General features: G+C 42.6%; 1 protein-coding gene across 5 annotated transcripts in view; it reads right to left on the reverse strand.

The window, feature by feature from the left end:
* DAB1 (DAB adaptor protein 1) overlaps positions 1-12,546 on the reverse strand; it is a 643,380-nt gene that overhangs the window by 146,219 nt on the left and 484,615 nt on the right. Inside the window, exon 1 of one of the 5 annotated variants that reach the window (XM_081867209.1) lies at positions 11,904-11,985. The exons of the other annotated variants lie outside the window; for them this stretch is intronic. The gene's annotated coding sequence lies outside the window, so the exon portion shown is untranslated. Of the gene's footprint in view, positions 1-11,903; positions 11,986-12,546 lie in introns of those variants that run through there. 5 annotated transcript variants of the gene reach the window in all.

Consider the following 12,546-nt stretch of genomic DNA (forward strand, 5'->3'; position numbering starts at 1 on the left):
ATATGTGTGAAGGAAAGGGTTGGGATGGGGAAGAACATTCCAATCTATGTGGATGAAGGAAGCTGAACAAAAGCAATACTAGCTCCCAGAAAACATTTGGAAGTAAATTTCTGCCAAAACATGTAAGTGGAATATTTAGGGATCATTCTTGAACTAAAGTTCTTACTCCATCACAGCTTTCGCTCCCTGACATGAGCAGCAGAAAATGGAATTACTAGGCAAGAAATAACATGCTGAAAAGACGACTGTAGAAAAGCTGCAAAAATGGTATGTCAGCAAACAGCTCCCTTTCACGGAATCAGGCCATAACCATGTTATTTATCTAAATTAATATTTTCTGCAGGAAGAGAAACCAAGGAAGATCCAATGTGTAAGCAGCACTTGATTTTAGTCTTTATACTTGTTAAGGATGTCACTTGAAATGATGAAACTGACATATTGTCAAACTTTTTCATGACTTTGTACAAGGTCCTGAGTTGGGACAAATCAGAAAAATGTCTAAAGAACAACCTTTCAAAATTTAGATGCAAGGTTACAATAACAAAGTTGGCCAAGAAGTTGTCCTAAATTTGAAGAGTATGCCCATGATTACATATAGGGTGCCTGTAACAATAAGTCCTCAGAATCTGGGCAACAAATATTGATGAGAAGGGAAATGAAAGATAAAGCAAACCGCACATGCAGATCATGCTGTATAAATTTAAGGGTTGTTGGGTTATTTATTTTTAACAGAACAATGGAGAATTCAGCTTCAGAAAAACAAGATGAGAAAACTCCAATAATAAATTTGGGCAAGGGAAATTTTGGGCATATTCTTAGTTTACCAGAACATATTTCTCAAATGAAATTGAGAAGGTACACCCCAGGAACATATTATGAGAAAAAGCTGTTCACATCAGAATGGTTTAAGTCCTTTCACTGCCAAGGATTGTAGGCAACATTAGGGAACTTGCCTCAAACACTCAGCCCTAAAATGGGTATAATACTAACCAATTCTAATACTAACTCATCCAACTAATATTATGTGTGTGAAAACAATCAGGATTGCAAAAGTGTAATGAAAATTTAGAACATCTACATAAAATAGTTGTACTAGTGTATTCCTATAAAATTATAAAATTCAGACCTGTTACTGAAAGTAGCATTTTTATTACTGGTTTTCTTAAGGGAAAGTGACATTGACAATCATAGTTTATCTTGAGCTTGGGTGGAGAAGGCCTTTTTCCTTTTGATTAAGTCCTGTCTATGCTTTATTAAGCTGTACAACAAGATTGACAAGGGGAAGGATGCTTTCAACAACCCTCCCAGCCTGGATCCAGTGCTTTGTCTTTCAAGTTCTTTCAATAGAAGCGGAAGGAAGCTTTTCCCCTTTAATTATCATGGCATATTATTTCTTTTTAAGGAGCTGTCAGCTACACAGCATTCACTTAATGGGTCTCTCATTCAGATAATGACAATGGAACTGTTTCACAGGAGTAGCTGTTTAAACACAATATAAATAACCTCAATTTCTGGGGTCTGGGGTGCGGGGAGAAAGGTTGATTAAAACAAAAATATACTGATCAGAATTACTTTGTAGAACACATATAGACCTAGCCTAAAGCAAAAAGAAGTGCTGTCAAAAAGCAGGGGAGGAAAATGACAACTACTGAAACTACTGAAACACCACTGGAGTTCAACATACTTTTAAGGGTTTATATCAAAGACAGCAATACAGCTGTGATGCTCTGATATTGTTTGCCATTTAGAAAATATGCTTAAGAGATGTTATGGCAAAACATACTTCCACTGGGTTCTTTCAAATAATAAAATCTTGAAAACAAATATAGACACACTCCAAGAACTTTTGCACTATCTCCACTGAAGTATGGTAAATGCTGGCAATGTGAGATCATGTGTCCTCATTTGCATCTATCTGCCATGAAGTTCAGATATACAGAACCAAAGCTCACAATAACTTGTCTCAGAATATGAACTTGTTCACCTTACAGTGCTTGACTGCATTACAAACTAATCAGCAATCCCTCTGCGCCCACACACACCCCTGCAAAAAATTTTCCTCTTCAGCTCAAAATTTAAAACTTCCCATGATGTCTGGAATGGTACAGTGGGAACACCCCAGCCACCAAGAACTATGACCAATGTAGTTTTTCATGCTTCCCTCGTCCTTATTAGGCACCCTGGAATCTACATTTCCAAACTATCCTTGCAACTGAGACACTGTGATGAGCATAGATACCAGCATCTTAGGTACAAGTAGCACTGGACATGGGGTAGGGACGTGGGTGGCGATGTGGACTAAACCACTGAGCCTCTTGAGCTTGCCAATCAGGTCGTCGGTTCGAATCCCCACAATGGGGTGAGCTCCCTTTGCTCGGTCCCAGCTCCTGCCAACCTAGCAGTTTGAAAGCACATCAAAGTGCAAGTAGATAAATAGGTACCGCTCTGGTGGCAAGGTAAACGGCATTTCCGTGCGCTGCTTTGGTTTCGGTGTTCCATTGCGCCAGAAGCAGCTTAGTCATGCTGGCCACATGACCCAGAAAAACTGTCTGCGGACAAACGCCGGCTCCCTCAGCCTGTAAAGCGAGATGAGCGCATCAACCGCAGAGTCGTCTGCAACTGGACTTAACTGTCAGGGGTCCTTTACCTGCACCATATTTAGCATCCAGAGCATTGTATACCAGCAGTGATCAGCAGGGTGGCATTGCACACCTGGTTTTCTGACCTCAAGCCAGGACAAAATAAACATCCAGGCATTTGAGGAATTTTAGACATGCTTCTTGGCAACCCTGATATCAGTGGATGAGAGAACTTAACTGTAACTGTTTTACAACTGCTTTTAAATTGTTTCATTGCGGACATGTTTGATAATGGTGGTGATGTTACTACAAACACCACCTAATTAGTAAAAAACAAAGGAGAAGAGTATGTGGGATGTGGTCCAGGGACCAGTGTGGGTACCGTGGGTAATGTCACTATCACCAGAGCAATAAAATCTGAATTTTGAAACTGAGAATTGAGGGGGCAAACCTATTCGGAGTGGGTTTGGGGTCCAAAATCAAAATCAAGCCAGGGGTAGCTCATCTTTCATGAACCTCAATGAAACATGCATAGAAGAACTTCCTGTGAACTGGTTTACAAGTCTTATGGACATGCTCCCACACAAATTTATTTAAAAGCCAATGTCATGCCCTATTATCCTCTAAACAGTGCATATGAAAACAAGGTCTTGACATCTGTAAAGCTGGGGTCAGAGTAAGGTCGTGCAACAATGCATTTTTCCTTCCAACTGTAGGTCTTTGCATGGGTCATGATAGAAAAACGCTTACATATTTTCCACATTTCATCTGTTTTGATATCCAAATCAGAATGGCAAGCAGGCTGCTATTCAGAGCCACAGCTTTCATTGTCTCTGCCAATCTAGGTCATTGTTTCATTTCTTTTCCAAAGGGGGGAGGAAGGAGCACGTTTTATCAATGAGATGCCAATTCTGCTCTTCTGTTATTCTCACTGTAGTTTAAGAACCACAATCACATAATTAGTTTTAAAATGTTGTTTCTCCTCTGTAACATTTCAGCTCTTGTGTTACACCACACTATTATTTATTACAAAAGTGTCCCCATGACTTAGATTTTCCTGCAGATTATATGCAATCTTCTTATTTTAACAAACATGAGAAGATTTCCATTCTCTTTCTGAGTGCACAAAGGAGCAATGCAAACAATTTCTGAATTAATTGGCTTTTAATTCTAAGAGAAGTACAGAGCTTATACCCTGAATGCATCTTATGATGATATAATACCTAGGAATTAATGAAGTAAACATTCGAAAACCCAATTAAATACAGTTAAAGTACTAGCAGCAGTTGTATTACTATTTGCTTTGCACAACTGATTAAGGGCTTCAAGTTTATTTTTCCACCACATTTCTAGAAATATTTTTATTTTAAGAATCAGTTGGCATTTGCACTAAATAAGCATTTTACAGTTTTCATAGCTTGGGCTACAAGATGCACTTTTGATTTTATTTGAACAAAAGCAGACTAGACAGGAGAAAATAGTTTTGTGGCCTGTAATATTTTGAGCATTAATGAGCTATCACTTGGGTTAAGAAGAGTTAGTAAACTAGAAATACATTTATACCTCCTCGCCCAAAATGCATCAATAGTGACCGCCACCTAAACTCTCCTGGCTAGAAAATAACACAACACAAGGAAAATATTGTATGTCCTATATTACACATGTACAATAGGACTTTTCTATCAACTGGTGCCCCAGACAGAACTGGTGCAAATAGAGAAAATTCAGTTTATATGTTTTCTCTGGGAACAAGGAGAAAGAAGAAGCACACAAACAATTGAAAAGAAGCCAGTCAAGGAACAAAGTTGTGTTTGGTGAGTCAATTAAATGCTAGAGTTGAAGTGCTCAACGCTCAATGGCAAGAATCAAAACAACGTGCTGCTTTTGACCTGGTGCATCAACAGTTCTAATTACTGTACTGCAGGAAAATTGGGGGGACGGACCTTACAGTTCCTGCAGAAACAGTCTATTTTGGAGAGTTCCATGTACTGTACACTTAAAAGTGTGGTTAGTTTAAAGGGGGGGGAGGGCTTCACCAGCACTTCACCAGCACCACACAAACATGTGAGTTCCTGGGGAATAGTTTACTGTTGCTTTGCCTCTCTCCAGCCTATTTTACTCATGCAGTATACTGAGGTGAGCCAAAATTTTATTTGGATGTTGTTCAGACTCATGCCCATGATGAAAGTCTATCCTCACCTATCCCAAGCTGCACCAAATAACAAAATGAGAGCTTAATCCAGGTTGAGCCCAGGTTGGAACAGCATGCTAAGCCAAACCCTGGCTTAGATCAGCCACACAGTGTCAGTGAAAAGGACATGGAAGGAGCAAAGCATCCATAAGCTCCTCTCTGGGAGCCCACTGTTTGCACAGTCCCATTAATGCATAGTGCAAATACAATAGTGGGTACAATCTGCTGTTCCCAACCAGGGTCTTTGTATGGCACTGACCTCTCCCCTCCCCACTACCTCCTGGTAAGCAGCAGCAATGTGACCCACTGGAGGTCAGGGGAGCAGTGGTGCACCATCGTACCATCCACTACAGATGTAACTGCAATACTAACTGTAGACATAGATCCTAATAAAGAGATGGCTACATGCAATGAAGTGTTGCAGCACATGACTGCTTACAAACAGATAAAAACTGCATGTACTGGCCCTAGATAAGAAATAAGTACCGACTTTCATTTACAGCACAAAACAAATTTACACAGACACGCTCTATCCACAGTATACAAGGCAATGCACATGAATGCTTAGATGCACACCTCCGTTTGATCTATGTGCATCAGGTGCCTCCTGGCACAGCATTTGACATCCACACAACAGAATGCAGTAGTATGTGATGATTTGAGCCCAACTTCAATGTGTGGGCCTCCCTTTCTGGACTGGGACAACAGTCAAAATTATGATGGGGACCAGAAATAGGAGGAGGGAGGCTCTGAAAAGAAGAGCCTGGGTACAAATTTTGTGTCAATCTATTTATTTGTTTATTTGGTTTATATACCACCCTTTATCAAGAGATCCCAGGGCGGTGTATAATATTAAGAACACATTTTACCGAGCATCAGTAATAAAAACACATTAAAAGCTCAATAGAAAGCTTAATAACAGACACTGTGATAATAAAATAATCATGATAACAGTCCATTGTCTTCATACCCTACCCCCCGCTTTAACAGGCCATAGATTATTTAAGGGCCATAGACCTTAATAAAGAAGAATGGTTTTGCTTGGTGCCTAAAGGCATGACATGATGGTGCCTTGCAAGCCTCTTTGGGAGAAAAATTCCACTGTTGGGAAGTCACCAGAGAAATGGCCCCATCTCTTGCTGTCACCCATCAAACATCTTGAGGAGAGAGGACATAAAGAAGGGCCTCAGATGACAAGCACAGGGTCCAGTTTGGTTTTTATGGGGAGAGGCGGTCCTTAAGGTACTGAGATGGCTTTAAAGGTCAGCACCAGGACTCTAACTTAGGCCTGGAAACTAACTGTCAGTGCAGTCAGGCCAGGATTGGCATTATATGCTCAGACAGTCTTGTTCTGGGGAGCAATCTGGCCATTGCACCATCTGAAGTTTCCAGCACATCTTCAGAGGCAGCCCCACGTATAAAGCATGACAGTAATCCAATCAGTAATCTATGTGCTTATAGGTACACAACACGGTCTCATTCACAACACAGTATATTAAGCAGATAAAGTATGATTATGATGCACTTATACATGTCACTGTCCTCATAAAGGTAAAGGGTAAAGGGACCCCTGACCATTAGGTCCAGCCATGGCCGACTCTGGGGTTGCGGCACTCATCTCGCTCTATAGGCCGAGGAAGCCGGCGTTTGTCCACAGACAGCTTCCAGGTCATGTGGCCAGCATGACTAAGCCGCTTTTGGCGAACCAGAGCAGTGCACAGAAACGCCGTTTACCTTCCTGCCGGAGCGGTACCTATTTATCTACTTGCACTTTGACGTGCTTTCGAACTGCTAGGTTGGCAGGAGCAGGGACAGAACAATGGGAGCTCACCCCATCATGGGGATTCGAACCGCCGACCTTCTGATCGGCAAATCCTAGGCTCTGTGGTTTAACCCACAGCGCCACCCACGTCCATATACTGTCCTCATAATCACAGTTAAATTAAACTGAGGTCCTAGTCTTCCAAAATATGTCATTCTTCCCCACCTAATTCCTCTAAAATACATCGATATTATTTCTGTGGGAAAAAATCCTTCACAGATGGACCATTTTCAGTTTTCCAATGTCACAGTAACTCTCTTAGCAATCAGCAAGCATAAGAAAAAAAATTCACTTCCCATGGCCTCTTGGGATTCTGTGTACTTCAGGCACATCTGCTATGTATTTCTTTCCTTCTATATAGAAAAAAAGCCATCTGACCTAAGCTCTGGGAATATGCATAGTTACTCATTTTTTAAAAAGAAAAACAATTAGATGAAGATGAGAGTACACTCCACCAAGAGCATCTGACCTATTTATTGTAATTTGTAATATGTGTGATTATCTTAATTCCACACAGATTTTCAGTCATGTAACCTAGATCTGCAGACAGGCTTAACTAGCCATACTATGTGATCAGGGAGAGAAATACCATTAATAATAGCACTTTCCAGTATACATACAAAGTGCTTTCAATTCTTAATTCATTTATCATCACAGCAAGCCTGTGAACAGGTATAGATTTAATCTCTGAATAGGTTAAGTTTGGAGACATCTCACAGGGCCCCTTTCATAACCAAATACATCAAACCCTCAACTGCATTGCATTGGCCCAATGCGGAAAACAATGAAACATTTGGGAACCTGAAGTAAATCGATTTGCTCTCTAACTCTAGAATACTGCTATGTGCAAATGTAGTCATAATTTTATACACATGAGGAAATAAACTACTTGTAATTTATAAAGGGTGCTGGTGCTCGTACAATTGCTCATTTGTTTTCTTCTTCGGCCAATTCTGTATTTTAACACAGTGTGACCACAACTGACACAAGGGTTATGTTCCCAGATGGTTGCACATAAATGCAAAATTGTGCAAAGTCAGAATAACCCCCCCAGAACCACTCCCATCATCTGAGATGTTGAAAATTCTTGGACAAGAGCCTCCAGAGCAAGAATTTCCTGCTCCCTTTCTATTCATTTATTAGTCCACATAAAGCTGTGATCACATAAGCAAAATCAGCATGTTGGGATCCTACTGTATATTCACTTACTATTGTTATATACGTAATTGGAAATGACCAAATTACTTGAATCGTTTATCTGTCATGCCTGTTGGATATTAAACATAATATCAGAGGAAGAGAACTTTCCACCATTTTCTTACACTATATTCTTTGACAAACTGCAAAGCGACAGAGCAAGATGCACCAAGTTATATTTTAGCTGAGACGTATAATTTATTTATACACACAAGAATTATTCTTCATAGATTTTTGTCATGTATTTGATGATACAATGAAGTCCAGCTGCTACTGTGATTTAAAATCCCCAAATCCTATCTATCTTTTTGAAAGGAGCTTCTTAAAAAAACCCACAATTTTTACAGATTTCTACAACAGTAATGTACAAAAGCAAAAACAAAAATCAAAAAATGATTATATTATGATGAAAAACAAAAGTACATGAAGTCTTCTCAAACTTTGTACAGCAGAAAACAACAAATCGTGTCCTCCCTAAAAGAGGGCACGTGTTATGGTGAGACCTGGAGACTGACCCCCTCTATTGTGGGTGGGTTTGATTGGTTAGCCACAACATCCAATTGGTAGGTGCCTTGATGTTGGGTCCAATCTGACCAATGGGGTGCAGTCCAAACAGATTGAGGGACCTATATATACCCATGCATGTGACCCAGAGCTTCCTCTTTTGGCTCATGCATTCGGAACAAGCTAACAGCGTGTTCTCTGTGCAGCTAAGAGACTTACCTTTGATGGATCGTCTGACTGATTTCTTTCTAATTTTTATTCCCCCTTTTTTGTTATTGCTTTTTATTCTTCCCCTCTTAACGGGGCTTTGCCCCTCTGGGGCTCCAGCCCCCGGGCGCTCCTGTTGTGGAGCTTGCTGCTGCTCTCCCCTTTCATTTTGGTGGTTGGTTTTTCTGGCTGCGGTAGCAGCCTTGTGCCTAATACATGACTTTGGGCAAGTGCGTTTATCGCTCCTTTAGCCCTGTCATTACTTAATTGGTTTGACTGGTTTCATAGCAGCGAGAGTTCCCTCTCCCTGCCTTTATTGTGCTCCCTTTCATTTTAGCTGGGTAGTGTATTTGTTAAGGGCAGGAAAAACCTCTGTTTTGTTCTGGCCGCCATTTTAGGTCACAGGGTCTGGTTCTTCCTGACGAGTTTTGGTGGGAGTGCCATTTTGCATTGGCGGGAGTGCCATTTTAAAGGCCTGGGTCTTTCTGTGTATTTGTAATTAGCATTCCCTACACAAGACAAAAGGACCGTGATGCCTATTAAAAGGAATCCCAGTCCTGCTCTCCCTTCTAAGAGGGTCATTAGGGGTCCCTCTCAGTCATTGTGTTCTGTGCCAGCCCCTGTGGTTCATCAGCCTATGCTGGATCGCTTGAGTGCAATTATGGCCAATATTGGCTCAGACCTTGCTGCCATGACTTGCTTTAATACAGAACTTGAGTTACTGGCCCAGCAGTTTGGGAGGCAGCCTGATGCTCAGCCTGGCCCCTCCACGTCCTCTACTGTTTTTGAGGCTCACGGTCCTTTGGATGTGAGCGAAGGGAGTGAGGTTTATGATCCTTCTGAGGCTTTGCTGTCTCCATTTCAGCCTTCCAGAATACCAGACCCAGCTATTCCTAGGGGTCGTCCTAGGAGCATGGGTGCTATGGTGCAGCGGGCCTTTCGGTCAGGGCTGCCTTGTTCGCAGTCGGCACCCCAGGTTCTGGGAGTTCAGGGCTTCAGCCTGCACAGCATGTGGGAAGGGGAATTTTCTCCCAGTCAAACTCCTCACATGTTTTTAGTTCTGTGCACGTTCGGTCTGTTCCTTCGAGGGAGGCGCTCAGTGTCCAGTCTTTGGAGGAGGATCTCCCGGTACCTAGAGTGTGTTGTAGTGGTTAAGAGTCGTAGATTCGTAATCTGGGGAACTGGGTTCGCTTCCCCGCTCCTCCACATGCAGCTGCTGGGTGACCTTGGGCTAGTCACATTTCTCTGAAGTCTCTCAGCCCCACTCACCTCACAGAGTGTTTGTTGTGAGGGAAGGAAGGGAAAGGAGAATGTTAGCTGCTTTGAGACTCCTTCGGGTAGTGATAAAGCAGGATATCAAATCCAAACTCTTCTCTTCTTATTCTTCTTCAACTGGTGGCAAGCGGCAGAGGAGTCATCACTCCAAACGCAGGGCCAAGAGGTGGAGAGATGGCGATTCATCCTCTTCTACTGGTACGTCTTCTCAGATCTTTGATGATGATTCAGTTCTGGGTTGTCCAGTAAAGGATGCCAAGAGATATTTGTCACTTCACCCTTCCTGGTTCACTAGGATGAAGGAGGCATCGATTTGCTGCAGTAATGCGCAATGCACCTCATTCCTTTCGTATTGGTGCAGCTACTACTGCTGCGCACTGGGGTCTGTCCGTCAACAGGATCAAGGATCTGGGCCACTGGAAATCTGAGGTATACAGGGGTTAAGTTTGGATGCGGCGCTGAGGTGCAGTTATTAATGTTGTTTTGTTCATTCCTAGGTCCGCCTGCCCTGCACGTCTGGATAGTCGGGCACAGCATTGTCCACTGGGCCAGCATGAGGGCAGTGGAGTCTGGATTCGGATGCAGGCTCGGACTTCCCGGCCACGTGTGCATCTCCTGGGTGTCCAGACGAGGAATGCATTGGGAGGAGCTTCTCCCGATGGTGCGGGCGAAGGTGTCTGCGGAAGGCACGCCTGCAGCGATGATGGTGCAGCTGGGTGACAACAATTTACTGGAAGCTCCCAGCTTGAGCCTGTGGACCCGCATGCAGGAGGACTTGGAAGAGTTGAAGGCAGCTCTTCCTGGACTCAAACATTTTTGGTCGCAGCTATTGCAGCGACGTGTGTGTTGTGGTAGCCAATGCCCAGCTGCCACTGAGAGGGCCAGGAGGTGCGTGCAGAGCGCAGTGGCCAAGAAGGTTCTGGCCTTGGGTGGGACAGTGATCCATCACCCGGGCATTACCTTCCGTGATGCGTCCCTTTACAGGCTTGATGGGGTTCATCTGTCTGTGATTGGGAATGATTTGTGGCTGACCTCCATGTCAGCAGGGTTAAGGGATTGGTTACAGATGTGAGTGGTTGGCAGCGAGTGCAGTGTTCGTGTGGCGGATAGGCGATAGGGATGGGGGAGCGGTCTCACCATCCCTATGTGAAGGGTATTCCGTTAAAGGAATCCATGGACTCAACTGGTTTGGTCAACCCCTGAGAGGGGGTTGTGCCCATACATGAGTCCAGGGGGGGCATCTGGGTGGTGAACAGAGTCTGTACCCAGCTTTTCATCTTCCCAGGTGTTCACCCTTGGCTGACCTATGCTGGTGCCCTGGGTTAGCGCTGCCTGAAAGAGTGCAGGGAGCTAGTTGAACCAGAGCCTATGCAACCACTCACCTTCTGTAATCAATAAAGATGTGTCCTAAATTCTGCCAAAAACCCAAACTAAAATTTGAGTCACGTGTGATTTTATTTAGGGGGGAGGTCTCTAGGTCTGAACATGCAACAACAAATGAGCTCAAAAGAGCTAATTCTACCTTAAACATTAGATGTAACTACCTAGCTTCTTATATATTGATTATTTTCCAATTATTTAATATCTGCTCTAATTACATGAGTCTCAAAATGTAAGTTAGAGCTTCTTATGAAGACACAAACTATTCACTGGGTGAGGGTACTCTTCCAAGGAAGCTTTACAACTGAGCTTTGCTCCTGCTGCCAAATTATCTCTGCATTCCCTGTCTGTCTACCTCTTTGAGGCTGCCCAGATATCATCCTGCAAGGTTGCTTCCAATGTAGCTTGCCAGCTTCTGCTACCTGCACTTCCTGTACTACTCACCCTCCAAATGCACCCAGCTAGGCAATTGTCTATATAACAATTTTAAAAGCCTTGTTCATGAGCACATCCACCACAAACCAAACCATGCACCCTATGCGTACACTGCATTATCTACAAACCTGGTTTAGTCCTGAAGTAGCTCTGTGAACTTTAACATGCTTTCAGTAAGATAATTATTAGAATACATAGTCTTTGAAACACTGTCTTAAAGTACTGGTATTATGCTTGGTAAATGAAAACTCCCATTTTCCAACCTCCTGTACACTGAAATAACTAACAAAGGAATGATAAATTTGTACGTTACCAATGCTACGCTGTTGCGACTTATTGTGACAAGCTGAAGGGATTTTCTCCCCTCTTTCGAAGCTCTGGATTCCGTTTTTACAAAGCGAAATAGAGACTAAGGAATGAGAGGGGGCAAAGTACACAGCTAAGATCAGAGTATGTTGTAATTAAGTCTGTTAAATGTCTACTAAAGTGAAGCTGTGCTGGGGAGAAGTGAAACTTTCCCAGTCACAAAGAGTCATCTCCAGAGAGAACCAGGGGAGGAGGAATAAATACCAAGAGGTAGTTTTTTTACATGTATTTGAACATACTCAAAGTCAGAGCTTTCAAACCCACTGAAGACATACATGCCAGCTTTCTAAGCTGGTACAGACATTATGTGGAGCTAAACCACAACTTAGTGTTGTATGAATAAGACTAGCCTTTCTCAAGGCGTCTCCCTCTTCCTCTGGCATGGCCACAAATAGTTGGAAGGCTTTGTCTTCCTTTTATTATTTTTATTTTTAGAATGTAACCCTGTGTAAGTTGAAAGTCGTGTGTATGTGGGAGGGGAAAATACTTTGTGTGTGGGTTAGTTAGGGTTGCCATATTTCAAGAAGTAAAAATCTGGACACTTCAAAGCTTTTTTTTAAGGAAAACCCTAAAGTTATTAAAAAGGTAAA

The sequence above is a fragment of the Podarcis erhardii genome (genome assembly GCF_964252035.2).
Source record: "Podarcis erhardii genome assembly, chromosome: 6".
NCBI lineage: Eukaryota > Metazoa > Chordata > Lepidosauria > Squamata > Lacertidae > Podarcis > Podarcis erhardii.